The sequence below is a fragment of the Hypanus sabinus genome, chromosome 11 (genome assembly GCF_030144855.1).
Source record: "Hypanus sabinus isolate sHypSab1 chromosome 11, sHypSab1.hap1, whole genome shotgun sequence".
NCBI lineage: Eukaryota > Metazoa > Chordata > Chondrichthyes > Myliobatiformes > Dasyatidae > Hypanus > Hypanus sabinus.
In genome coordinates this window covers 10,951,151-10,968,557 of record NC_082716.1, presented here as the reverse complement: position 1 = coordinate 10,968,557, position 17,407 = coordinate 10,951,151, and the positions used below count along the sequence as shown (strand labels likewise).

The 17,407-nt window shown below is 43.0% G+C and overlaps 1 long non-coding RNA gene across 2 annotated transcripts in view; it reads right to left on the bottom strand.

Annotated features, from left to right (window-relative positions):
• Positions 1-17,407, bottom strand: part of LOC132401535 (uncharacterized) — a 59,980-nt gene that overhangs the window by 16,204 nt on the left and 26,369 nt on the right. Inside the window, exons 1-2 of one of the 2 annotated variants that reach the window (XR_009514603.1) lie at positions 11,247-11,423; positions 5,189-5,230 (exon numbers count right to left, since the gene is read on the bottom strand). This is a non-coding gene — a long non-coding RNA (uncharacterized LOC132401535). Of the gene's footprint in view, positions 1-5,188; positions 5,231-11,246; positions 11,424-17,407 lie in introns of those variants that run through there. The other variant, XR_009514602.1, reaches the window with a different exon arrangement.

Here is a 17,407-nt window from a genome sequence, read left to right as displayed (position 1 = left end):
GTGGCCAGGCTATGTTGGCGGTAGAAGCTTGGCAACACTTGCGGGCTGCCTCCAATACAATCCTCACAGACTTGATTTGACACAAACTGTTGCGTAATATTTGAGTAATCTTGTAAATAAATTGTTTGATTAGGCATTCTTGTTTATTTCAATAACTCAGCACATGTTATATGTGTAATGATGTGAACTGCATACATCATCACATTATCCTGCGATACATGCGTGGCTCACTTAAAATAAAAGAGGAAATTAGACTCACACTTTGGACACCCATGTCTTCCCCTGAAGTTACAAAATGGAACACAAACAACACATTTCACTGTATGTTTCAATCTACATGTGACCCATAAAGTGTAGTGCAGTTAACGAATAAAGTGCTGAGCATCAGCTTGATGACTGATGTTATAGCAACAACCTGGCACTCAGCATCAGTAAGACCAGAGACCTGAATGTGGACTTCCGAAAGGGTAAGACAAGGAACACACACCAATCTTCACAGAGGGCTCAGGAGTGGACAGAGTGAGCAATTTCAAGTTCCTGAGTGTCAATCTGGACCCAACATATTGATGTAGCTTCAAAGAAGGTACGTCAGAGGTTATATTCCTTTAGGAGTTCAATGAGATTTGGTATGTCACCAAAAACATTATTGTCTGGTAAGGGAGGGCAAGGGTGTGGGGAGGGTTGTTATTGCACAGGATCTAAATAAGCTGCAGGGACTTGTAAACTTCGTCAGCTCCATCATGGGCACCAGCCTCAAAAAGGCAGTGTCCGTCACGAAGGACCCTCATCACCCAGGTCGTGCTTTGTTTTCATTGCTTCCATGAGGAAGGAGATACAGGAGCCTGAAGGCTCACACTCAGCAACTCAGGAACAGCTTCTTCCCCTCTGCCATCCGGTTTCTGCTTGGACATTGAAACCATGAACACTACCTCACTACCCCTTTATTTCCATTTTTGCATTACTTATCTATCTTAGCGATCTAGTTAATATACAGACTGTAATTTACAATTTTTGTTTCTATTATCATGTATTGTATTGTATTGCTGCTGCAAAGTTAACAAATTTCACAACATATAATGGTGATATCAAACCCAATTCTGATATCAATTTAAATTGTGAAGGTAAGAGTCCAACTTATTGTACCTAACATGTGAGTGTGAATGCATGGTGATCCTAAGTGGGCAGCAGTGATGTATACACACTGCTTGAATCCGCAAATGCTTGAAGCCAGGAGCAACACTCGATAGATCTACTTGCATCAATGGAGGGGAATAAATGGTTGATGGTTTAGAAATATAGAAACATAGAAAACTTTCAGCACAATACAGGCCCTTCAACCCACAATGCTGTGCCAAACATGTAGTTACTTAGAAATTACCTAAGGTTACCCATAGCCCTCTATTTTTCTGAGATCCATGTACCTATCCAGGAGTCTCTTAAAAGACCCTATCGTTTCCGCCTCCACCAATGTTACCAGCAACCCATTCCACGCACTCACCACTTTTTGTGTAAAATACTTCCCCCTGATATCTCCTCTGTACCTACTCCCCAGCACCTTAAAACTGTGCTCTCTCGTGCTAGCCATTTCAGCTCTGGGGAAAAACCCCTGACTATTTAAATGATCAATGCTTCTCATCATCTTGTACACCTCTATCAGGTCACCTCTCATCCTCTGTCACTGCAAGGAGGAAAAGTTGAGTTCACTCAGCCTATTCTCATAAAGCACACTCCCCAATCCAGGCAACATCCTTGTAAATCTCCTCTACACCATTTCTATGGTTTCCACATCCTTCCTGTAGTGAGGTGACCAAAACTGAGCACGGTACTCCAAGTGGAGTCTGACCAGGGTCCTATATAGCTGCAACATTACCTCTCAGCTCTTAAACTCAATCCCACAGTTGTCGAAGGCCAATGCACTGTATGCCTTTTTAAACAAAACTCTTCATCAGGACCGAAAAGGAAAGAGGCATGAGCCAGAATACGAAGTTATTTGGGAAGAGGACAAAGTACTATCTGGCAGGTAATTGGTGACACATGGCTGTGATAGTGAGTTTGTGTCAGGGAGGGTGGATTCCCTTAATGGAGAATGTCTTTGAGTGATTTTGTTTAATGTGAGGAGGCTGATGCACAAGCAGTCACCACACGGTTCTCGACAGATTGGGGTCAGGGTCCAATGGCATGGAATGCAAGATGACTGGGGACCCTTCATTCCTGCAGCCTTTCTCCACTTTCAGTGCCATCGTAATGTGTCATCATCTTCCGCCAGCTCCACTGTCGAGGTCTTGGTTGGATTGCTTTTAGTCTGGAACGTTCCACGTGACCTTATGGCCATGGGTCACCCTACCAGGAGCTAAGCCCCAGATGGCTAAACTCTGGACAGTATTGCTCTCAGGATCTCAGGATCACAAGCCTCTCCACCATGACAAGGTAATGTGACGAGGATCCTTGATGATGATGGCTTTGACCCAAATGTTAGAGTATCGGAGTCTAGGATCGAGACAGACTCTCGAGCTAGATTGAGACTCTGAGTACAAAACAAACACTAGAGAAAATCATGAGTATTGAGAAGCAAACCCCAGTTTAGGTGCTCCTGAAATGCTCAGTCCTTGGTGCCCAAAACCTGATTGCCCATTAGCAGGACTGTCCTGAATCTTCCAAGGGGCCATGCCAGCTATCCATACTCCAGGGAATTAGAGCATCTAATCCTCAGAAGCTGGCTCAGATGGGTGTGTGTCATAACAACCAATCCTTGGGGGTGGAACGAGGCAGGGTGACTATATGATTGAAGAATCAGAGTGCTGCAGAGATCAAATAGAATATTCCATAGGGATTAGTGATTTAGTGTACATTCCAGCTGACTTTGGTCCAATTCAGCATAATAAGGCTCCACCCAATGCTTGTATTCACCCATCATCCTCCGATCCCTGCAGCTGAACTGTAGGTCAGTGGAATAACATTGAATCAGGCGGCACTGATGAAGGTAAGGGAAAGGTAGGAAAGGTATTTACATTTTTAAAACACTACTGGAAATGCTGTGCAGCGCAGTCGGCAGTTGTGAGGAGAGAAGCATAGCACATTGAACAGTACAGCCCAGGAACAGGCCATTCGGCCCACAGATGCTGCTCAACCCGTTGAGTTCTTTCAGCAGATTATTTATTCATCCAGATTCCAGAGTTTACAGTATCATGTGACTTACTTTTCACCACCCCCATGCCTCCCCACCTGTCTTGAGAAGCCAACTTCTTATTTTAGCTTAGGACTTTACTCCCTGAACAGTAGGAGAATGAGGGGAGATTTGATAAAGGCAAATAAAATTGAGAGGGGAATAGATAGGGTAAATACAAGCAGGCTTTTTCCATTGAGGAGAGACTAGAGCTAGAGGTCATGGATTAAAGGTGAAAGGTGAATTATTTAAGGGGATCCTGAGGGGAATCTTTTTCACTCGGAGGGTGGTGTGAGTGTAGAACGAGCTGCCAGCAAAGGTGTGAACACAACTTTGATTGCAACATTCAAGAGAAGTTTGTATAAGTACAGGGATGGAAGGGGTATGGAGGGTTATGACTCGGGTGTGGGTCGATTGGACTAGGAATAACAGTTCAGCAGGAACTGGATGGACCAAAGGGCCTGTTTCTATTCTATGGTGCTCTATGACTCTGATTTGAAATTGGTGACCCCAGTTTCCAGACACCGTACTCAGGGAAGATACCAGCTCCTCATCTGTCCCATCAGGTCTATGAGAAGTTTATTATTTATGTAGGTGTTAATGACATACCTTTTTCAACTGCTGAAGTCCTTCGAGGGTAGAGGTTTATACTGTGTAATGTGGTGGGAATTCAAAGATTCACATTAATTGACAATGAAAAAATTGTGAGAGATTTCCAAGTCAAGATGGTGTGCAAGGAACCGAACAAAACAAGGACCATGAAACATTGAACGGTTCAGCTCAGGAACAGTGCCTTTAGCCCGTCATATCTGTGCTACATATGATGTTCTAAATCTCTTCTGCCTGCAGATGATCTATATCCCTCCTTTCCCTGCACACTCCCATTTCTACCTAGAATCATTCCCCCCGACAGCCAATTCTAGTTATTTGCCTACCCCTGTATGAGTAAACATCTCCTTTAAGCTTTCTCTCTTTCACCACCAATGCATACCCTCCAGTATCTGACCTTCCTACGTGGGATAAATATTCTTTCTGTCCACTCCATCAACATTTCTTAAACTTTAATCAGGTTTAGCCGCGTCCTCTACTCCTCCAGCAAAAATAACCCAAAGCCACAAGACATTGGAGCATAATTGGACCACTCAGCCCATCGAATCTGCTCTGCTATTCGATCATGGATGATTTATTGTCACTCTCAACCCCATTCTCCCCTGAAACCTTTGACACTCATACTAATGCTTGTAAGGTTGTTTGCTGAGCCTAGAGCTTAGTTTGCAAACATTTTGTCGCCAGTTGAGGTGACATTATCAGGACACAATTGAGTGTTGTTTCTGCCGAGTGCTCATGCTTATATTAGTCTGACTCACTGTTCTGATTGGTTAGCTGTTGTGCTGGGCACTAGTCTCTGCAGGGTCCTGGTCAGCTGGATTTCCACTGGCCTGCAACCCTGGTCATTGGTAATTGTAAGCGTTGTTCTCAAGTGCCCACAGCTCATCCTTTGGCCCTGATCCCATAGACACAAAGGTTCATAAACTGTGTCCAGTTCAAGATGCTTGTTAATAGAGTCTTCTGTTGGGAACCAAGCTTCAAAGAATTCTGTTGATTTCTTGTTTTGTGCTTCTGCTAGGGTGTTCATCGTTTCCCAGATGAACTCATGTCCTTCTTGGTCTTCGGATGCAGAGGCTCGGCAAACAACCATATAAACAAACAAACACAAAATACGCTGCAGATGCTGGGGTCAATTCAACAACCATTGATCTATTAACCTCTGCTTTAAGTATGTTCAATGACTTGGCCTCTACAGCCACCTGCGGCAATGAATTCCACAGTTTCACCATCAGGAGGCTAAAGAAGTTTATCTTTAGAGGACAGACTATAGGGATGACATGGATCACTTGGGCCGAGGAGCCTGTTTCCATCCTGTGGAACTCTGTGACCTCTTCAAAAGGAGGCTTCGAGAATTAGAAGCTATAGTTTGAAATACAGGGTCACTATCTGGGATGGAGGTGACAAGGAATTTCTTACCTTAGATGGTCATCAGTCTTGTGATTTCTGTACCTCAGAGATCTGTGGAAACATTGATCGTATTTAAGATGGAAAGTGGCAGGAATTGAACCTACAAAGGAGGCAACAGGAATGGGGGCAGCACAGGGAATTAATGCTGTAACCGGCATCAGATCAGCCAGTTTATTATCGAAGTACGTATATGTCACCATGTACTATCCGGAGAATCACGTTCTTGCGGGCATTCAGAGTAACCATATAACAATCACAGCACGGAAACAGGCCATCTCAGCCCTCCTAGTCCGTGCCGAACTCTTAATCTCACCTACCTGCACTCAGCCCATAACCCTCCACTCCTTTCCTGTCCATATACCTATCCAATTTTACCTTAAATGACACAGCTGAACTGGCCTCTACTACTTCTACAGGAAGCTCATTCCACACAGCTATCACTCTCTGAGTAAAGAAATACCCCCTCGTGTTTCCCTTAAACTTCTGCCCCCTAACTCTCAAATCATGTCCTCTCGTTTGAATCTCCCCTACTCTCAATGGAAACAGCCTATTCACGTCAACTCTATCTATCCCTCTCAAAATTTTAAATACCTCGATCAAATCCCCCCTCAACCTTCTATGCTCCAATGAATAGAGACCTAACTTGTTCAACCTTTCTCTGTAACTTAAGTGCTGAAACCCAGGTAACATCCTAGTAAATCGTCTCTGCACTCTCTCTAATTTATTGATATCTTTCCTATAATTCGGTGACCAGAAATGTACACAATATTCCAAATTTGGCCTTACCAATGCCTTGTACAATTTTAACATTACATCCCAATAGAACAAAGAAATACAATAGAATCAATAAATAACTCTACACAAAACTGACAACCAATGTGCAAAAGAAGAAAGATTCTGCAAATACTGATAATAATAAAAACAAAAAAATTAATAGTAGATTAATAATACTGAGGTCATGGGTTGCTGAGTCCTTAAAAGTGGGTCCATGGAAATTTTATGAAATTATACAAAAAGAAAGAGTTCTGTTACCAATGTGGAAAGGAAGACAAACTGTGCAAATAAAAGTAAATACAGCAGATGTGGGTTCAAAAGAGTCCTTGGAGGTTTATTTGTTGTAGAGTCAGTTTTGGATTATAGTCAGTGAAGTTATTCACTCTAGTTCAGGAGCCTGAAGGTTGAGGAACTATCACTGTTCCTGAACCAGGTTGTGTGGACTTAAGCCTCCTGTACTTCCTCCCTGATGGCAGCAGTGAGAGGAGAACATGCCAGAAATGTCGACTAGACTCTTGGAATGTGGAGCCCAAAGTTGTCATATGCTCTTTCCCTCAAGGTCAGCCATTCAGTAAATCAGCCTCTGGCCTCAGTCAAGTTTGCATCGTGATCTTGTCATTGCTAGCTTTCAGTTTATATTAGTGATGATTATTCAGTTTGTGTACGTAAGTATCAATTACTGCAGAAAGAATTTGACCCAAGGCTTCTCAACAGTGTGCACTGAAAAAAGTATGTAAAACACACACATATACACAGGAGATTCTGCAGATACTGGAGATACAAAACTGACAGCATGAAAATTGATTTCTCTAACTGGAAATTTCTCCCCACTTCCCCCTTCTCTTTTTTCCATCCTGCATTCTGGCTCCCTTCTCACCCCTTCTCATCTGATTATCACCTCTCTCTAGTGTCCCTCCTTTCCTTTCTCCCATGGTCTGGTGCACTCTCCAATCAGATTCCTTCTTTTTCAGCCCTTTACCATTTCCACTAATCTCAGTCTTCTACTTCATCCCCCCCCCCCGCCCCCCAATTCCTCACCCAACCATTTTCCCCTCATCTGGCTTCACCCACTACCTATCAGCTTGTACTCCTTCCCATCCCCCCACTTTCTTATTCTGGCTTTATCCCATTTCTTTTCCGGTCCTGGTGAAGCATCTTGGGTCGAAAAGTCGGCTGTTTCAGAATCAGAATCGGAATCAGAATCAGCTTTATTATCAATGGCATGTGTCATGAAATTCGTTAACTTAGCAGCAGTAGTTCAATGCAATATATAATGTAGAAGAAGAAAAAAAATAAAAAAGTAAATCAATTACAGTATACATGTATGGAATAGATTAAAATCGTGCAAAACTCAGAAATAATATATATTTAAAAAGTGACTAGTGTTCACGGGCTCAATGCCCATTTAGGAATCAGATGGCAGAGGTGAAGAAGCTGTTCCTGAATTGCTGAGTGTGTGCCTTCATGGTTCTGTACCTCTTACCTGATAGTTGGCATATCTCACTCCTGTATGCCCTTTCGTCACCATCTGAGATTCTACCAACAATGGTTGTATCATCAGCAGATTTATAGATAGTATTTGAGCTATGTCTAGCCACACAGTCATGGATATAGAGAGTAGAACAGTGGCTAAGCACACATCCCTGAGGTGCACCAATGTTGATCATCAGCAAGGAGGAGATATTATCACCAATCCCCACAGATTGTGGTCTTCCAATTAGGAAGTCAAGGATCCAATTACAGAGGGAGGTACAGAGGCCCAGGCTCTGCAACTGCTCAATCAGGATTATGGGAATGATGGTATTAAACGCTGAGCTATAGTCAATGAACGGAATCGTGACATAGGTATTTGTGTTGTCCAAGTAGTCTAAGGCCATTTATTCCTCTCCCCAGATGCTGCCTAACCTGCTGTGTTCCTCCAACATTTTGCCTGTGTTACTTAAAACACAGAGAGAGATGTGTCTGTGATGGGTAAAATTTCACTCAACATCATTTGCCCATCACTGAACCGTTCCCGCAACCTATGGATTCACTTCCAAGGACGTGTCATCTCATGTTCTCGATATTTATTGCTCAATTTAGTGCTGAGCGCTGTTGCTACTCATTTCTATTGTTTGCAAGATTTGTGTGTTTTTCTCTTTCTCTGTGCATTGGTCTTTATGTTTTATATTGGGTTCTTTCAAGTTTCTTGCTTTGTGGCTGCCTGGAAGCAAACAAATCTCAAAAAAGCTAACTTATACATTCTTTGATAATAAATGTACTTTGAGTCTTTGTAATTATTATTATTATTTCTTCCTTTTTGTATTTGCACAATTTGTTGTCTTTTGCACACTGGTTATCCGCCCATCTTGTTAGTATGGTCTTTCATTGATTCTACTGTGATTATTTGATTTATTGAGTATGCCCACAAGAAAATGAATCTCAGGGCTGTGTATGGTGACAAATATGTACTTTGATAAAACATTTACTTTGAACTTTGAAACTTAAGTGTATTGCTATATCTGTATTTTTACTGATATGGTGGGAAGTCTAGACTATCATCAGAAATAATTCCTAAACTCCAAGCTTAGTGCTTACATGTTGCTCACTGAGATTATTATATATCCTTCAGTCATTTCGATTTATTAATTCCTTCCTCTCACCTTACACTGACATCTTTCCCCACCCATTCTAGTCCTGATGAAGGGCCTCGGCCTGAAATGTCAATTGTTTATTCATTTCCATAAATGCTGCCTGACCTGCTGAGTTCCTCCACCATTTTGTGTGTGTTTCTCTGGATTACCAACTTCTGCAGAAGTGCTTGTGTGTATGGTGTACTTGCCTTCATTAGTTGGGGGACTGAATTCAAGAACACGAAGTAATATTGCAGATCTATAAAACTCTGTTTTATAAAATATCATGACCACATAGAATATGGTGGTCATTTCTGGTCATCTCATCATGGGAGGAATGTGGAACCTCTAGAGAGGGTGCAGAGGAGATTTACCGGGATGCTGCCAGGATTATGAGAAGTGGCAGTGAGAAAGATCTTTTCTTCTTGCAGTGACAGAGATAAGAGGTGACTTGATAGAGGAGGATTATGTGATGGGAGATGTAGGTAACTAGTGGACAGCCAACATCATTTTCCCAGGAGCAATGGCCAATACCAGAGTACATCTGTTTGAGGTGAGTAGAAGGACATTTAGAGGTCATGTCTGTGGTGGGTGCCTGGAACACACTGCCAAGGTAGTGGTAGAAGCAGATATAAGTTGGACATTTAAAAGATTCTTAGATAAACATACAGACATAAGAAAAAATAGAGGGTTACGGGTTGTGAGGGAGGGATGTGTCAGATTGATCGTGGGATGTGTTTATATAGGTTAGCAAACAAAGGATGCCAAGGGCCTTGTACTGTAGAATTATACAACAGCATAGCACAGATATAGGCACTTCAACCAGACCATGCCAAACCATTCAAACTGCCTAGTCCCATTGATGTGCACTCAAACCATAGTAATCCATACCTATCCCATCCAGATACCCATCCAATTTATTTTAAATGTTAAAATCAAATCAACACCTATCATTTTGGCTGGCAGCTTATTCCATACTTGAGCCAACCTTCGAGTGACAAAAATCACCCTTATGTTCCCCTTTTACCTTACACCCTTAACCTATCACCGCTGTGTGTGTTAGAGTTGAAGTTGGGATAGGAGAAGTTTAAAGGAGCTTTATAAATCAAGGCACACACAAAATACTGGAGGAACTCAGTAGACCAGGCAACTTTGATGGAAAAGAGTAACTAGTTGATGTTTTGGGCCAAGACCCTTTATCGGGACTGTAAAGGAAGGGGAGAACTCAGAATAAGATGATGGAGGGATTGGAGGAAGAAGTACAAGATGGTCGGTGATAGATGAAGCCGGGAGAGTAGGTGGGGTGAGTAAAGAGCTGGGAAGGTGATTGGTGAAAGCGATAAAGGGCTGGAGAAAGGGAAATCTGATGGTAGAGAACAGAAAACCATGAAAGAAAGAGAAGTGGGAGGAGCACCAGAGGGAGGCGGTGGGCAGGTAAGAAGAGAAAGTGTGAGAGGGAAACAGGACTGGGAATATGTCTTTATTGTGTACTTTTTTAAAGTATTATTGTACTGTTTGTCTTATTGTAAATATTTTGTGCTGCATGAGATTCGGAGTAACAATTATTTTGTTCTCCCTTGCATTTGTGTACTGAAAATGGTTGTTATAGCCAGGGGGTGGTAATGGGGACAAGCTCCTACTGCCTATTAAGTTCTCCCAAGGAATGCACCTCAAATAGCCTCTGACAACCAAGTGCAGCTCCTGGCCTTCACATGTGGCTTAACTACTAAGCCCAGCAGAACCGTTTCTACTGACAGGAGAAGGGGAAAAGGTGGGTTACTGGTTCCTTAAAACCAGTTGCGTCGGGCAGATGGGGCTCATCAGCTGTGTTTGGCAGCTCATCTAGGAGAAGGAAAACTCTGATCTCAAACTTCTGCTGCCTTGGATGCTTGGATGCCTTGGAGTGCCTTATACCCACTCATGAGGAAGGCTTCTGGAGTAAACCCCGAGGGAAAAATCAGGAGCAGCCCCACATTGAGTTCAATGTTGACTGGCAACTCCTGCAACACCACTGGTACCAAACTGTATCGGTCTCTGCCGTTCCTTTGGGTTCATCAGATGTGTGGAGAGGGGGAGCTTGCTACATGGGCAATGGCTTGCTCCCCATATTGTACTGCCCAGGCTTGCGTATCTAGACAGCTAGGATGCAATATCTATAACATTGCCTCAAGATTCAGGGCAGAAGATTTAGGACGGAGATGAGGAGAAACTGTTTATCCCAGTGAGTGGTGAATCTGTGGAATTCTCTGCCCAGGGAAGCAGTTGAGGCCTCTTCACTAAATATATTTAAGAAACAGTTAGATAGGTTTTTACGTAGTAAGGGTTATGGGGAAAAGGCAGGTAGATAGAGCTGAAATTATGGACAGATCAGCCATGATCTTATTAAATGGTGGGGCAGGCTCGATGGGCCGGATGGCCTACTCCTGCTCCTATTTCTTACATTAACATCCATGGTCAGCTCTGACTGACGGAGGCCCTCACCTCTCCTCACCTAGCCGGAAATTACATTAAACAATCTTGAATTCTGTGTTCCATGCTCAGTATTCAATCAGAATCAGAATGAGAACCAAAAACAGGCTCATTGTCACTGTCCGATGTGTAATTTGTCGTTTTGCAGCAGCAGTACAGTGTAAAGACATCAGATAACTATAAATTACAAAAAATAAAGAGTTTAAAAATACCGTTCATGAGTCCATGAAATCAGATGACAGAGGAGAAAGGAGCTGCGCATCAACCATTGAGTGTGGGTCTTCAGGTAGAAGCGGGAAGAAGGCATGTCCCTGAAGGTGAGGGCCCTTCATGATGGATGCCGCATACTCCTTGTTCTGTGTTCAATGTTCAGCACAGGGCAACGAGCAGACAGCTGAAGGGTGCAGAGGACTTTGTGCAGGTTAGGTCACGCTCACAGAGAACAGTGCCAGAGGATCTGTTCAGGAACCCACCGGAACAGTAAACTCTCCAGGGAACACAGACGGCTCATTATCCACAACACATTAAAATGTGAAAAGGGGTCTATCAGTATGCGAAGGCTGTTACAGAGATGTTGCTACTTCATTGTCAGCAAATTATCTTGATGCTTTAAGTCACACATGAAGACTGCAGTAAAATTAGTCAATTACCCATGACTTCAGTAATTTAATTGGACCAAGGCAAAGAGAGATAAAGAGACCTCCCAGGAATCCTTCTGATTTGTACTCTGACTCAGACTCTACCTCACTTTGTGATCCAAGGGCAGAAATGATGTTATAAATCACCACCTGGCTAGACAGTCTCAATGTCTCAAACCCTTCCATTCGAAAGCAACACACACAGTGTGAAAGCAACACACACTGGACATTGTGAGGGTATACTGAAGCATACACAATATATAAGTCACATGAAGTGCTCGTGCCATCAGGTTACAGGCAACCCAAGTGCGATAGGAAATTCTGTTTCGCTTGTTTGATTTTGTCCTCATGCTGGCAGTGGAGGAGGCAGGCGACAGACAAGTCGATGTGGGAATGGGGAAGGGAATTGGAAAGGTCAGCAACAAGGAACTCTCGATGGCAATAGTTCATAGAACTCAAATGACTGTCAAACTGATTGCTCAGTCCACAGCCGGCTTCACTGCTGAGACCAGTTTGTGGCAATTTTTGTTTGTGGAAGCTTTCCGTGCCCAAATAGCCTGCCCTGTTTCCTACATTGCAATATTTCATACGTGGAGTACTGTGAACACTTTTGCTCACCCTCGTGCAGGAAAGGCATAGTCAAGCTGGAGATAGTGCAGAAGAGGATTACCAGGAAGCTGCCTGGCCTAAAGGGCCTGGCTTTTTCGGAGAGATTGGCCAGAGGGTAATGTAATGGTTAGCATAACTCTGTTACAACCCTGGTGACACGGGTTCAATTCCTTCCACTGCCTGTAATGAATTTGTACATTCTACCCGGGACAGCATGGGTTTCCTCTGGTTACTTTAGTTTCCTCTCACATTCCAAAGAAATATGGGTGAGTAAGCTAATTGGTCACATGGGTATAAATAGGTGGCACAGACTCATTGGGCCAAAGGACCTGTTACCGTGCCGTATCTCTAAATAAAATTAATAAATTAAACAATAGATCTTTATTCTTTGGACTGTAGGAATATGAACGATGGCCTCTTATGCCACCAACTACAGCCCTGTGATTCATTTTCTTGTGGCCATACTCAGCAAATCTATAGAATAATAACTATAACAGGATCAATGAAAGATCAACCAGAGTGCAGAAGACAACAAACTGTGTGAATCCAAATATAAATAAATAGTAATAAATAATGAGAACATGAGATTACAAGATAAAAGATTCCTTGAAGTGAGAGCATCGGCTTTGGGAACCCCTCAATAGATGGGCAAATGAGAGAAGTTATCCGCTTTGTTCAAGAGCCTAATGTTTGTGGGGTAGTAACTGTTCGAGAACCTGGCGGTGCAAGTTCTGAGGCACCTGTACCTTCTACCTGATGGTAGCAGTGAGAAAAGAGCATGGCCTGGGTGGTGAGGATCTCTGACAAATAGATGCTGCCTTCAAACAACAGCGTTTCTTGTAGATATAGCCAGTAGTTGGGAGAGCTTTACCCCTAATGAACTAGACCTAATCCACTACCTTTCCTGGGATTTTGCATTCAATACTAGGCTATAATGCAGCCAATCAATACAATCTCCAACACACGTCTATGCAAGTTTGTCAAAGCTTTTGATGTCATGCCGAATGTTCCACAGACTCATAAGGAAATAGAGGCTTTGCCATGCTTTCTTCGCAATAGTACACCTGTGCTTGGTCTTGAACAGATCCTCTGAAATAGTAACATGCAGGAATTCAAAGTTGCTAACCCTCTCCACCTCTGATCTTCTGATGAGGACTGGCTCATGGACCTCTGGTTTCCCTCTTCTGAAGTCTACCATCAGTTCTTTGGTCTTATTGACAATGAGTACGTCATTATTGATATTTGACGACTCGGTCAAATTTCCAGTCTCCCAGGTGGATGGGCAGGGTTGGGTTGTGGAAAATCAGAGGGCACAGGAACAGGAGGATTTAACGAGCAACCTGAAATATAGCTTGTTTACGGAGTGGGTAATTAGTAGGTGGAATGAGCTGCCAGAGGAGGTGATGCAGGTGAGTACAATGGTGACTTTTAAGAGGCAATGTGGGTAGGTGTATAGAGGGGTGGGGCTTGGAGTGTTAAGGGACAACTGAGATTAGCAGGAAGGAAAGAATCTGGTTCTGTACTGTATGATTCTATGACGCTATTGTATTGGCTGTAATTCACACTGGTATAGATTGGAGCCCAAAAAAGTGCTTCATAAATGCTGAGAAACACGCACAAAATGCTGGAGCAACTCAGCAGGTCAGACAACATTGATGAAGGGAATACAGAGGCGACATTGTGGGCTTAAGCCCTACACCAGTCCTGCTGAATGGTCTCGGCCTGTTTATTACTTTCCATTGGTACTGCCTGACCTGCTGAGTTGCTCCAGCAGTTTGTATGTGTCTTATTCTGGATTCCCAGCAGCTATCTGCAGAATCTCTTTTATTTATAAATGCTAGTTTTTCTTTCAAAAGTAAAGTTTTTTCTTTCAGCCTTCCTCAGAGAGAGAGTGAGGAAAATAAGACAAATAAAATGCTCCATAGGGGGAAAAGGCAGTTGGAAACCAAGGTGGGATGAGAAGTGCAGTGTAGAGCGATCTTTTCATTTAGCTATGTTCCATCTGACATGGGTGCTCTTGGCAGTGGACCTGTGTGTCTGAATTGCTTCCTATTCCTTAATATCAGTATAACTGATTGTTTTAAATGATGTGCTCGGTCATTACACAGTAAATGGAGACCTCCAGGGACGCATTTTAAAAACGTATATTACATATCTTCTCTATTAATTAAGATTATTTTCCGTGAAATTCCTTGTGACAGTTCAGTAACCATGGTGTGGAAATTAACCCAAGACGAATACTAAGTGGTCTTTAGTGACTGTGACACTGTTTAATTAAATTATTGCGACAAATGATAATCAGTTCTGAATAGGTACGCTCCTCAGGATGGCATGAAGTCGTTAGCAGTTTCTTCTCTGCCTAGAGTTCAGCAGAATTGATCATTTCTTCAGCAGTCTTTACTCAGGATCGATTTATTTTTTCTAACTGTTCCCACCCCCATGTTATAAGCAGGCCATGACCCACCTGCAGGTGGGCTCTACAACTGGTAGAAAATATTGCCCAATGCATCACCGGCACCAGCCTAACCTTCATCACGGACATACATTTGGAAAGGTGCCAGAAGAAAGGCTAGCACATCATAAAGTGTTCTACCCAGCCTGCTCATGGACAGTTTGTCCCAAACCCATTAGAGAAGAGGCTATGTAGAATACATGACAGGATCATTAAACTCAAAAATGCCTGCAGGAAAATGAATCACTGAGCCGTATGTGGTGACATATATGTACTTTGATAATAAATTTACTTTGTAAACATAGTTTCTTCCTTCTAGTTTGTACCCCTTCCACTCCCCACCACCTTCTTATTCTGGTTTATTTCTAATTCCTTTCCAATCCCGATGAAGAGTCTTGTCCTGAAATGCCAACAGTTTATTCCTCTCCATAGATGCTGCCCAACCTGCTGAGCTCCTCCAGCATTTTGTGTGTGTTGATCCGGATTTCCAGCACCTCAAAGTTCAGAGTACATTTATTATTGCAGTATGTATATGTTATACAACCCTGTGTATACGTCTCCTTGCAGGCAGCCACAAAGTATGGAAACCCTAAGGGTCAGGGCTGATCAACAATCCATCCCATCACAGTCCCCCACAACCACTACTTTACCACTTCCTGTCAGAGTCACCTTATGCACAGATACACCTGTGCCTAGCATCACTTTATGGACATACAGTCAGACTATGTATATATGCTATCTTATGTATATGTGGCCACACTCAAACAGCCACCTGTACATTGTGGTTTATAGGGCTGCTTTTATAATTATTGTGTTTTTTACACTTATTCTATTTTCTTCAAGCTGCATCGGATCCAGAGTAACTATTATTTTATTCTCCTTTATTCTCGTGCACTGAAGAATGACAATAAACAGTCTTGAATCTTGAAGCAGAGACCTTAAGGCATTTTGGATACAGTGTGTCCCAGAGATCTGTATGGACATGGTTAGAAAAGGAAGCACAGTTGAAGTGAAGTCATCCCTCAGTAGACTGGACGTCCCATTCTGTATGTAGATTCAGAACTGACATGCAGCGGAAAGGGTCTGTCTGCCATTCTGGTCCAATCCTTAGCTTCATGTGCAGGATGACTACAGTAAAGAATGTTAATAAGCACTGATTCACGATTCAAGTTTATTTGTCATGTTTACATTGAAGCATACAGTGAGATGCGTTGGTTGCATTAACAGTCAACACACCCAAGGGTCTGCTGGGGGCAGCCCACAAGTGTTGTCTTCCATTCTGGAGCCAGCATAGCATGCACACAATACTTTTCAGAGCAGCACAGAATGCAGCAAGCAACAAAACAGCAACAGCGAAAGAAAGTTCCATCCCTCCCCCCCCCCCCCCCCCCCCCATGGTAGGGTAGTAGTTAGCACGATGGTGTACAGTACAGAGACAGGGTTCGATTCCTGTTGCTCTTTGTAAGGAGTTTGTATTTTCTCCCCGTGAGTGCGTGGGTTTTCTTCAGGTGCTCCAGTTTCCTCCCACAGTCCAAAGACATACCAGTTGATAGGTTAATTGGTCATTGAAACTTTTCCCATGATTAGGCTACAATAAATTGGGGGTTGCTGGGCTGTGTGATTTGAAGGGCCTATTCCATGTTGTATCTCAATAAATAAAGAATAAATAAATAAATAAATAACACACAAACAAAGTCCTTTAAAAGCAAGACATACCTCCAGTGGGCCCACAGGGCTTTGACCTCCCCAGTGGACTTACAGAGATTCACAGCCTCTCCAGCCTTAGCTTCCAGGCTTCCGATTTGCTCATCAGGCCTTGATCCTCGGCATTGATTCCAGATCAAGGAGATCACCAAACACTGGGCCTTGAACTCCAGTCTCACCGATGTGCAAACTCAGGGGCAACATCCTTGATCAATGACCCCCACCATCAGGACCATGCCACCTTCTCACAGCAACCATCAGACAGAAGGTACAGAAGCCTGAGGTCACAACGTGCGCTGGCAACGTCAGAACTCAAGTGTGAAGGAAAGACAGACTCTGAGGTAGGGATGGTGACAAGTGACACCACGCGAAGTAACATTCTCAATACTAAGACCCTGTGATTAGCACTGGTTGGATAGCCATTTAAACAATACAAGTAACCTGAGCCTATCAAAATAAACTTAATGAGTTTAAACAGAAGGCACTAGGAGACAGCATTACAAACAGTGAGTCACTCGAGAAAAACACAAGGAACTTTAAACAATTACCGATTGTCGCTAAACAACAGTTAACCAATTCAGGTGGTCTAAAAGCTTGAGAGCCCAGTGCTCTTTGGCGCCCCACACAGGCCCAAAGTGCTCATTACACTTAAAGTACCACACCATTAGGTTGGAGAACTTCCCTTCAATTGTTCAGTTCTTGAACCATCCCACACGACCCTAACCACTACAGTTTAGCAATGCTTGACTGCTTTGATGACTGCATGATAATGGACTGTCCTTATTTTTGTTTTGTTCTAGCTGTGTCCTTTCCTGTAAACGTGTGCGTCATTTATGTTTAATTTGTTTTCCTTGTGAGGGGTGCTTACATAATATCATGTGCCTGTGATTCTGCTACAAGTAAATTTTTCATTGCCTGTGCATCCATGGATTTGTGCATATGGCAATAAACTTGACTTGGACTTTGAGAG